This window comes from Coenobita brevimanus, chromosome 100, assembly GCF_032717465.1.
Source record: "Coenobita brevimanus isolate Jiangsu-jjx chromosome 100, ASM3271746v2, whole genome shotgun sequence".
Taxonomy (NCBI): Eukaryota; Metazoa; Arthropoda; class Malacostraca; order Decapoda; family Coenobitidae; genus Coenobita; species Coenobita brevimanus.
In genome coordinates this window covers 64,131,180-64,140,603 of record NC_137053.1, presented here as the reverse complement: position 1 = coordinate 64,140,603, position 9,424 = coordinate 64,131,180, and positions in this window count along the sequence as shown.

The window sequence follows — 9,424 nt, the reverse complement described above, 5'->3', positions numbered from 1 at the left end:
AGCACTATAGCAACGAACAAGGCATGAGAGGCCACAGACAGTCACAGCACTAGGGGTTAGCTATTGTATGAGCCACAAGAGCAGAGCTTACAGGTATGTCCTCACTATACGGCATCCACGGGAAAATGAGACAGCAACGGTAGGTTTGGCGTGCCAGGTGGGTCGCTCCTGCAATGTACAGTATTGTGATTGGCTGGTGTGTTGTTGGGTTTTCCGGCACGCTGATTGGGTTCTGCATCAGAGCTGGATGATATGCCTCGTCACCAGGAAATGCATAGGACTGTCAATTGCTTCCTGTTTTGGGGTCAGATATTGTCAGAGTCCGCTGGATATTGTTTTAATAGAGCCGAGCAAAAAGCGCCGCGTATTGTGTTTGGCCAGATATTGTAATGACTAATAATTGAGAGTTTACCATATTTTTTTCCTCATTATGTTAGTCAGAGTCCTTGCTTGACTTTTTGCTTTAGAGTAACCAAAAATGTAGCTTAAAACTTCGTGGAGATTCTCGTAACCTCCCCGCCGGTAGCTGTAGTAAAGGTTATGTTATTCATGGTTATGGAAAAGCTCTTTGAAAATACAGTAGCTCTCACCTAGGATTAGTTGCTATAAGTTGGGTAATAGCTACATAAGTAGGAGATATTTTCCTTAGTTAAGTCATATGGACAGTACACAGATGGGGAAGTGAAATAGGTAGCTAGGTATCATGTGAGTTCAAACCTGAGGGGAAGAATGGTAGGCAAAGATGATGGTTGGATGGAGTAAATGAGTGTAAGAAACCAAAATGTGGAAGTTGATAAGGCTCAGGACTTGGCTAGGGATAGAGTTGGTTAGATATTTTTCAAGAAAGTATGTAGGAAGGATTTGGCATCCTATTGATAACTTGAAAGTCAGAGGAATGACTGGCAGGTGTAGGCCTTGGTATGTGAAGGATGTCTGTAAAGAAAAATATGAAATTACCAGTATGTGCAGATGGTCAGGGCTGTGAGGTGAAGTCAGGATTCCAAGAACCATTGTGCGGCCCATTCCACTGGGCATTCACCTGAGGTTTCACATTTTCTTTTCTTGTTTGTGGATCCTACCATCCCTTGTCTTTTGGTTGGAGTCTGGTTGCGATGATAATACTGGGGAAGATGAAACTTGGGGCTAGGGCACTCATTACTTCTTAAATGTTTCACATACGAGCTTAGATTCAGCAGAGCTATATATGGTACCCTTTAGTTATTGTTAGCAGACAGCACATACAGATTCACTGTTAGTGTACCATATTTAGATAATGGGCTTGCAGACATCAGTTAGTTGTTAAATACCAGTATTTATGGTAGCTATATGCCATACTGACATTTGCATTCACGTTAGCCTAATTTATGTTACAGTATATAGACCTATAAACGCTTACTGAAAAGGAAAAGCTGATAAAGGTGGGAAATCTGCGGACTTAAAGTATAGCTACCATACCTTACAAATTTGTTCACAGTTTTTAAGAGGGGCGACTAACAAGTATTTTATTCGTTCTTGACCACAGACAGGAAAATGAAGCAAGATAAGATAATTACAAGAAGAGTATGAGTCTTTAATAATGTGTCCTGAGTCATCCTTGCATTTATATTTTATCACAGTCATGCTTGGTAGCCTCATCAGAACTGTATTTTACAATACTGTGGTTGCTGATGTTGTTGATGTAGCAATCACAGGCTCATTTGGTTGTGAGCCTGGCAAACTGCTGCCAGAAGTTGCCATTTCCTGTAGTCCACCATCCTCCTTGCAGAGGTAGGGAAGAAGCTGAAGGATGTTAGTATAACTGTACAGCTGAGTCATCCGGTTATATTAATGTCACAACAGGAAGGCTTCCCTAACCAGCTTCTTGTTCAGCCTCTTCCTGGTCCTGAGTACACTCTTCCCCTCCCCCATGCCTTCCATTGTCTTTATTTTTTCCTTTGTCTTATCTTAGCCTTCAGGGCATAATGAAGGGTCATCTGAAGTTCATACTTGCACATGAGATTGGCTCTGCTTGTGCCTTTCTCATGGGCCTTGATCACCTCCATCTTCTTGGCAGTGGAAAGATTCCTCCTCATTACTTTTTCAGGAGAAGAAGTGCAAGGAGATTCCTTGCAAGAGCCCATTTTTCACATCACAATGGAAAAAAACATGGCAAAATAGGGAAACGTGAGATGCACATGTGGTTGTCTGACCACAATGAAAGATGGGCAAGTGTGAGGCCAGTCAGGTGTGATACAGTGTGTCCACAGACTCTGATCCTGCCCAGGCCTACCAGAAGTAGCCCCAGAATAGCCTAACTTGTCACGTGTTCCCACCAGCAGATCTCCATAAACCACAGCCAACTTTGGCAACTGTGTTCTGAGTCAATATGCACACCGAGAGCAGTTCATAAGGGCCACATAATGTGCTTCATTTATCGACTGTTCTTCAGTATAGTAAAAAAAACAGCTCAGTGGACTCATAGGTGTTTGAAAGGACCACATGATGGGTCTGTTTTATTGATCATTGTTTGGTATAGCTGATGAAAGTTTGGTGGCTCTGAGAAGTTCGATAAATCCAAAATCCATTCTGTCACGCTTCAATGTAGTGTGAGTCTACTGTAATGGGCTGTCAGTATGCCAGTACTGCACAGGTATATATGTCAACAGGAATTCCGCAGATACTGTACTTTTTCTGCGAAGAAATTATATGTACTGTAGGTGATCAGGTTCACCCCATATTTGTAGTGAGTTCAGTCCACAGCATTATTCCAGTGGTCTGATTAAGACAATAAGATGGAATCATTTTGGACAGATGTTGTGTACTGGTACAGTTATATCTAAATTGCAATTCATTCATACAGTACATCAGAAAGATGCTAAACATCGGCCACATTATTAAAGTTTGATCAAATGAGCTATCATTGTATGTGTCAACAGGAATTCAGCAAATACCATACTTTTTGTTTGAAGAGATGACAACCTAGGTGTTCTGAGTCATCCCATCCACTGGGGTGACTGGACAGGTTGAAATGGTGACATCATACAAAATTGCTATTCCAATGGCATTCCCTTGCACAACTTATGGACAGAATGGGGATGACAACAGACACCAATACTCATGTAGGTTAAACCTGGCAAAAATCAATAATGCAAGCAACCCAACTAATATAATGAATGAGAGTAGAAAAAAGTACCGTACAAACATGGGACTTAAAAAAAAAAAAAAAAAAAAAAAAAAAAAAAAAAAGCAGAATTACAGTATGTGGAATTGTACTACAGTGCTATTTTGGTTCTATTAGGTGTTTCTGTTTAAAATTGCTGAACCATTTGGAAAGCACAGTCGCCACTTGCCTGGTTGATTATTTTAGAGGCAGCTAATTTGCCACTTAAGGTGAGTGTACACATCACTTCTTAAGTGGAATCATTGACAAACTAACACAAGAGTTCATTTCCTTTTGCTTCGCTTTTTAAGGCTCCAACATGCTTGCATGCGTCTGCCTCGGTCACCTAATGGTGGCTCTCCACGTTGCTCGATTTCTGGCAGCTTCCCTATGCAGTCCCGTGTCTCTTGAGGTGACACTCAGTGACCTCGTCCCAGGTCTTTTTTTTTTGGTCTACCTTTCACCTCCCTACCCCAAACATTTACGCTTCTCACTTGCTGCACCCAGTTATCATCCCTCATCCTCCCTACATGCCCAAACCATCTCAGTCTACCTCTTCTCATCACAACACCAGTGCACTCCAGTCCTATCCTACCTCTCAACTCTTCTTTCGTAAACCTAGCCCCCTCAGGCCTTGCACTCAGGAAGCACTGCACATCCACCTAATCATTGCCATTTCTGTACATTTGAGCCTGAGAATATTCACCTCCTTTACTGCCTGGTCCTCTGTCATACAGCATTACATTTCTGACACATGCTGCATACAAAGATCCTTTAGCACAGAGGGAGAGCCCTCAGTTTCAGGAGAGGCGACAACTCCTTCTTCCAGCCAATCCTCACTCTAGCCACAGAACTAGCTCCAGCCCCACCTCTTGCACATTACATTTTTACAGCACATAACATGGGGGAGGTGGTGGCTTAGTCGGTAGAGAGATGGCCTGCAGTCCTACCAGACCCAGGTTCAAATCCCTGCTGGGGCAGGGAACAGTTTAAGTATTTGAACTTTATAAAATCAGACTTTACTGATCTACCAGAAGACCTGCCAACATGTAAAAATACCCCCACTATTGCCTGTATCAATACACCAGTCCTGTATGAGACAGCCTAGCATATACTGTATTCAGTATGGATGGTGGGTGTTTGTAGAAGTGGTGACATGTAGAGGTGTATGATATGTAGGAGGATTATTGGACCTTGGGAGCAGGCTGTGAAGCTCGGGGGGGTCGACTGTTCATGGCCGCATTTAAAGGGTTAATACACAGTCAGTCTGTCAATTCTCTATAGCCAGATGCCATAATGTCATAAGGGATGACTGTTTGTCTTTGTGGTTTTACGGGGAAGGGCACTAACCTTCTGCCAACCCATTTCTTGACATGTAGGGAATGTGTGGGATGGTTATATGGTTGAAAGATGCTTTATTTTTTTCTTCTTGCATTTCATTATTGCAATTTTTTATCATTTAGCCCCTTTTAACCTCTTATTTTCCCTAAGGAAGGCTTATAATTGATGGAGGAAGATGGGGTGGAACATGCTCGATGTACTTTTAATATTACACTGAAAACATGAAGGTAAACTTTACTTTTCAGCTTTCTGTAAGTATCCAAACTGTTTGAAGTTGTCATATCTTATGGTAGCATTACAAGTTTCTGGGATATTGTAGTATAATCTCCATTGCAGTGCAGTATTTTGCTAGATTATGAGGATTTTTGTCTAGTTTGTGCACAGCAGAAAGAAGTATTGACCAAAAGTCTGTTGTCTTTTTTTAAGAACAGCTTTTTATTTTTTTTATGTGCTCGACTCTGAGCATAGGCTTCACAGCCTGCTCCAAAGGCCCAGTAGTCCTCCTACATATCATACACCTCTACATGTCACCTGCCCTGAGGTGGGAATGGAGGTCTGGATGATAATGATGATGATGATGTCATACTGTTAGGTAGGGACAATTACTATTCACTTATGATGTAATAATACCTTCAGGTGACTATGCTGAGTGAAAAGTCAAGTATTTTATGTAGAGGTGACTAACAGTAGATGCTTGGTTTTAAGGAGCTCTAGGCATATGTGGCCATTTATTAGTTTTCCACGTGGTGGTCTGGGTTCGTTGTTCATATTGCTACTGTGGGGTGAGCGACTGGTCATTCTTGCCTTAACTGCTTGGGTTGAGTAGCCTGGCTCTGAGTCCCTATGCTCCTGATGGGTCAATAAAAGTGTAATGCTATAAAAAAGTGGTCTTTACGGATACTAACCACTTTTTGTGATACACTGTTCTGTTTTGGTTTACTGATTTTAGCAAAGTCATCGGATGCATCTCAGCATGCATCCTAACATAGATCAGTGGTGTGACCATCTTCATCCCCAGCTTTGTAGACTATCCACTGTTTCTCCCCGCAAGACCTTACCTTTGATGTCATTACACTATCTTGTATGTAGATCTGTGCTTGAAGCTGTTATACCGATTTACTCTCTTACCAGTCTTATTCTGGATAAAGGTTGATGGGAGGTGTGTGCTTGTGGGCACTAACATTCAACATTTCCAGTGTGACATCATAGGAATCACATTTAGATCTTGTGGTATAGTATTGATGTGTTATTGTGTTATATTGCTGGGGCCATCTGAAAGAGCAGTTCACATGGCAATACAGTTCAAATCCTTGAACCTTTACATGGAATAGTTAGGATCAGACTTGTGACAACACAGTCTTCATTCCCCTGCACGACCTTCTTCTCCACCACCACCTCCATATATGTTGTTTGTTTACTTTCTCAGGGCACACATATATAGATATCATTTTTTAAGTGGTAGGTGGTGGCGACCATCATCCACTCACTTGATATAGTGCTGCCTACTTCTTCCTTAGCTGTTATCATTCTTTTTCTGTGCCTGCCCTCCTCTCTTCCTATTTCTCTCAGCTTCCCCGTCACATCATATTGCTTTTCTTTCCTTTACAGGTGGCTTTACATTGAGTGACAAGCCAAATGGTTTCTGGCAAGCCAAGAAACCATTTATAACGCTGGGTGGTAACCATATAACCAAATCGTACGTGCTCCCTATGTGTCAAAAAGTGGGTTGGTGGAGGGTTAGTGCCCCTCTCCGTAAAACAAATAACCCAAAGTCAAATGGCCACCCCTTACGGGATTATGGCATCTGGCAACAGATCGATAGATTTTTTTTTTTCCACAGAGATGGTTTGGGCATGTGGAGAGAATGGGGGATGACAGTTGGGTATGCCTACAGAAAGTGGAAAGTATTAACATTAGGGGAAGGATTGTGAGAGGTAGACTAAAAAAAAGACCTGGATAAGGTCATTGAGTGTGACCTCAGGATTAAGGGACTCATTAGGGAGGCTGCCAGATGCTGAGCAGCATGGAGAGCCTCCATTAGGTGACTATGGCTGATGCATGCAAGCATGCTGAAGCCATTAAAAATGAAATGAACAAAACAAAGCTTCATTCCTGGAGGTTTCTGACATTATTCGTCTTGTCATACTGTTTAATTCTGCTGCTTCATGTGATCTCTGTTTGCCTAACTCAGTTTTTTATTCTTCAGCAACTCCCTAGTAGCATGTCATCAGAGGTTGAAACTGGTTTTCATTTGTTCTGTGTTTCATGTGCTATTGCTTCATTGAGATTACCATTTATAATTGTAAATATTACTGTTGAACACTGTACCTGTCCCTGTGTATCCAAGGTTCTAGGACTACCATCCTTATTTTATGGTTGCATATTGCATAATGTACATGTACTGTACTCTGATTTGTGCATTATTTCTAGCACTGAATACATATTCACTCTTCGTAGTGAGGATATACCATACTTCAGTATGGCAATATAATACTGTACTTTATTCACTTAGGCTAAGCCCATAGCCCTGTGGAATCCAGCTATTGCTTTCTTTTTCTGGTAGAAGACATCCTTTTCAGGAAATTCACAGTAGTGTCTTGTCTCACAAAAGCACTACAATACATAGCTAGTCCAAAATGACCTGCTCCTTTCTCATTTTTCTCCGTAATGAAATGCCTCCGAAAACATTATTGGGTGCATGTACCACCAGTTTGTCTACTTCCCTTTCACGGCTTTTTCTAAACCCTTAGAAAACAGTCTTTGTTTTCATAGGTGTACCCTACGTTAAAGCAATGGTTCACTGGATTGTCTACTTGTCTCACAATGCGTATGCCATAAGTCTAGGGTACGAACTTGGATTTTGGCACGCATTTAGCCTAAAGTGGGTGCAGGTAGTATGCCCTTTTGTTTGCTTGCTTATGTTCATAGCCTGTCAGTTTTACTAATGGCATATGATGATTCTGATGCACAAAAACAGCCATTACTACATCTTGGCTTTCACATGCATCAGTCTTCCTGCAGATACTCATTCCCCGATTATACTTCGCTAGCATGGAGAAGGCTTTATTCTGGCTGTCACTCTCCATCTGAGGAAAAGGTCCGGTTTTGTAAATGGACTATAGGTAGGCTGATACAGATTCACTGGCCCTCAAACCTAGTGGTCACACCCTACTTGACATTTTGCAAAAACTGTACCATAATATTGATTCAGTAGCTAAAATCAAGCCAAGGTAGTGTTTTCCAAAGCAGTCTGATTGTACCATTCCATCCCCCTCCCACACTGCCGGAGACTAGTTGAACTCGTCATTGTTGTTTCTAGAAACATTTGAACCTTACATTATACTTGCTAACCAGTTGATGAGGGAACTGCCATACTTTTTAACTCTTTCACATTGGGTGGCACATCGACGTGCCACTAATGAAATGTCTGCAGCCATCGGGTGGCACGTATATGTGTTCTGGATTTTATATATATTTGTGCGCCAGCACTGGGCACCCAATAGTGGTTCAGTATCAGGAGGTGGCAAGACTGAGGAGTTGCCATCATGGGAGGACCATTTTATTGTCTGTTATTTTTGTCACATACCAGAAGTATGTCGAGTCATGAGGTACCCATATGAAATGTTCCGCTGCTGCAGCAGCTTACTTGGATCTGATGGAAGTGATGTCTGATAACTCAGATTGTTGTCAGATGAAAGTGAAAGTGAAAATGAAAGTGCCAATTAAAAAAAAAAAAAAAAAAAGCTTTAAGTTTATCAGCATACCGAATGGCATACGGCCGGCAGTGGAGGAGCTCCAACACCACAGGTTTTGACAGCTCACCTTACAAGTAATTGTTATTATTATTATTATTTTTTTTTTTTACATTATTAGACATCATTTTACTCAGGAATTTATGGTCTATTTCTCAGTGTGGAATACACCAAGACCTCGCTTTTCGACCAGTCGTTATTCGACAGTTCGTTGTTTTGACATTTATAAATCTGTACCCCGTTTCATTGTTCAACATGGTTATCCCCACCATCTCGACCATTCAGACCGTGCACCGCCAGACAAACTGACTGCGCTGCCTCTCTCCTGTGCTCGGCCCTGTTGATCGGCCTCGTGGAATACTGCAGCACCACTGTGGCTCCACCAAAGACCCCTGCTGTTACCCTAGTCAAGCCCAGTCATGTGGTCACCAACCTGAGTGAGTGTTTCACCATCACATGGTTGGGTGACGATTGCGCCAATGATTATCAAATGCTCTTAATGCACGATATTTTTTTGGCGCCAGTTTTACATAATGCACATCTTAGTTTGCTTTAGGTTAGGTAGGTTCAATGGGGGGTCCTGGGGGCAAAGCCTCCCAGTTGTTTCAGCACTTCCAGTTAGGCTTCCACTGCTATTCATGGTTTTAAATTGTACATTTGAGTTTGTTTGGTGTGGCGATGTCATGTCCAGTCGGGGAGGATCAGTGATAAACATGGTACGGTATTGAAAAGCGTTCAGGCGGCATTCTTTAATATCGCTAAGTAGGTACCGTGTATTTTGTTTGTATCCAATATTCTTTGTGATCGAAAATCAGATTTCAATCATCTGAGATGTATGTAGTACTAAAATAGTTTTCCTTGAGAATGTACTGGTAGATCTACAAGAAAATAGCTTAGATCCCTGTGTGACTTTTTAAAATATTTACTGGTATTTTGTGGTAGGTGGGGGTGCTCACCATCCACTCATTCAATGTAGCGCTGCTGTTGGGTGTCTGCCCTTTCCTCTCCACCATCCTTCTTTCCTTCCATCCTCTTCTGTCTTCCTTTACTTCATTCTTTCCTTGTCCTTCTGCCTGCGGGTAACTTTACACTTCCTCTTCTGTCTTTCTTTCCTTCACTCTTTCCTCTTCCTTCTGCCTGTGGGTGACTCTACACTGAGTGACAAGCCAAATGGTTTCCTGTTCACCAGGAA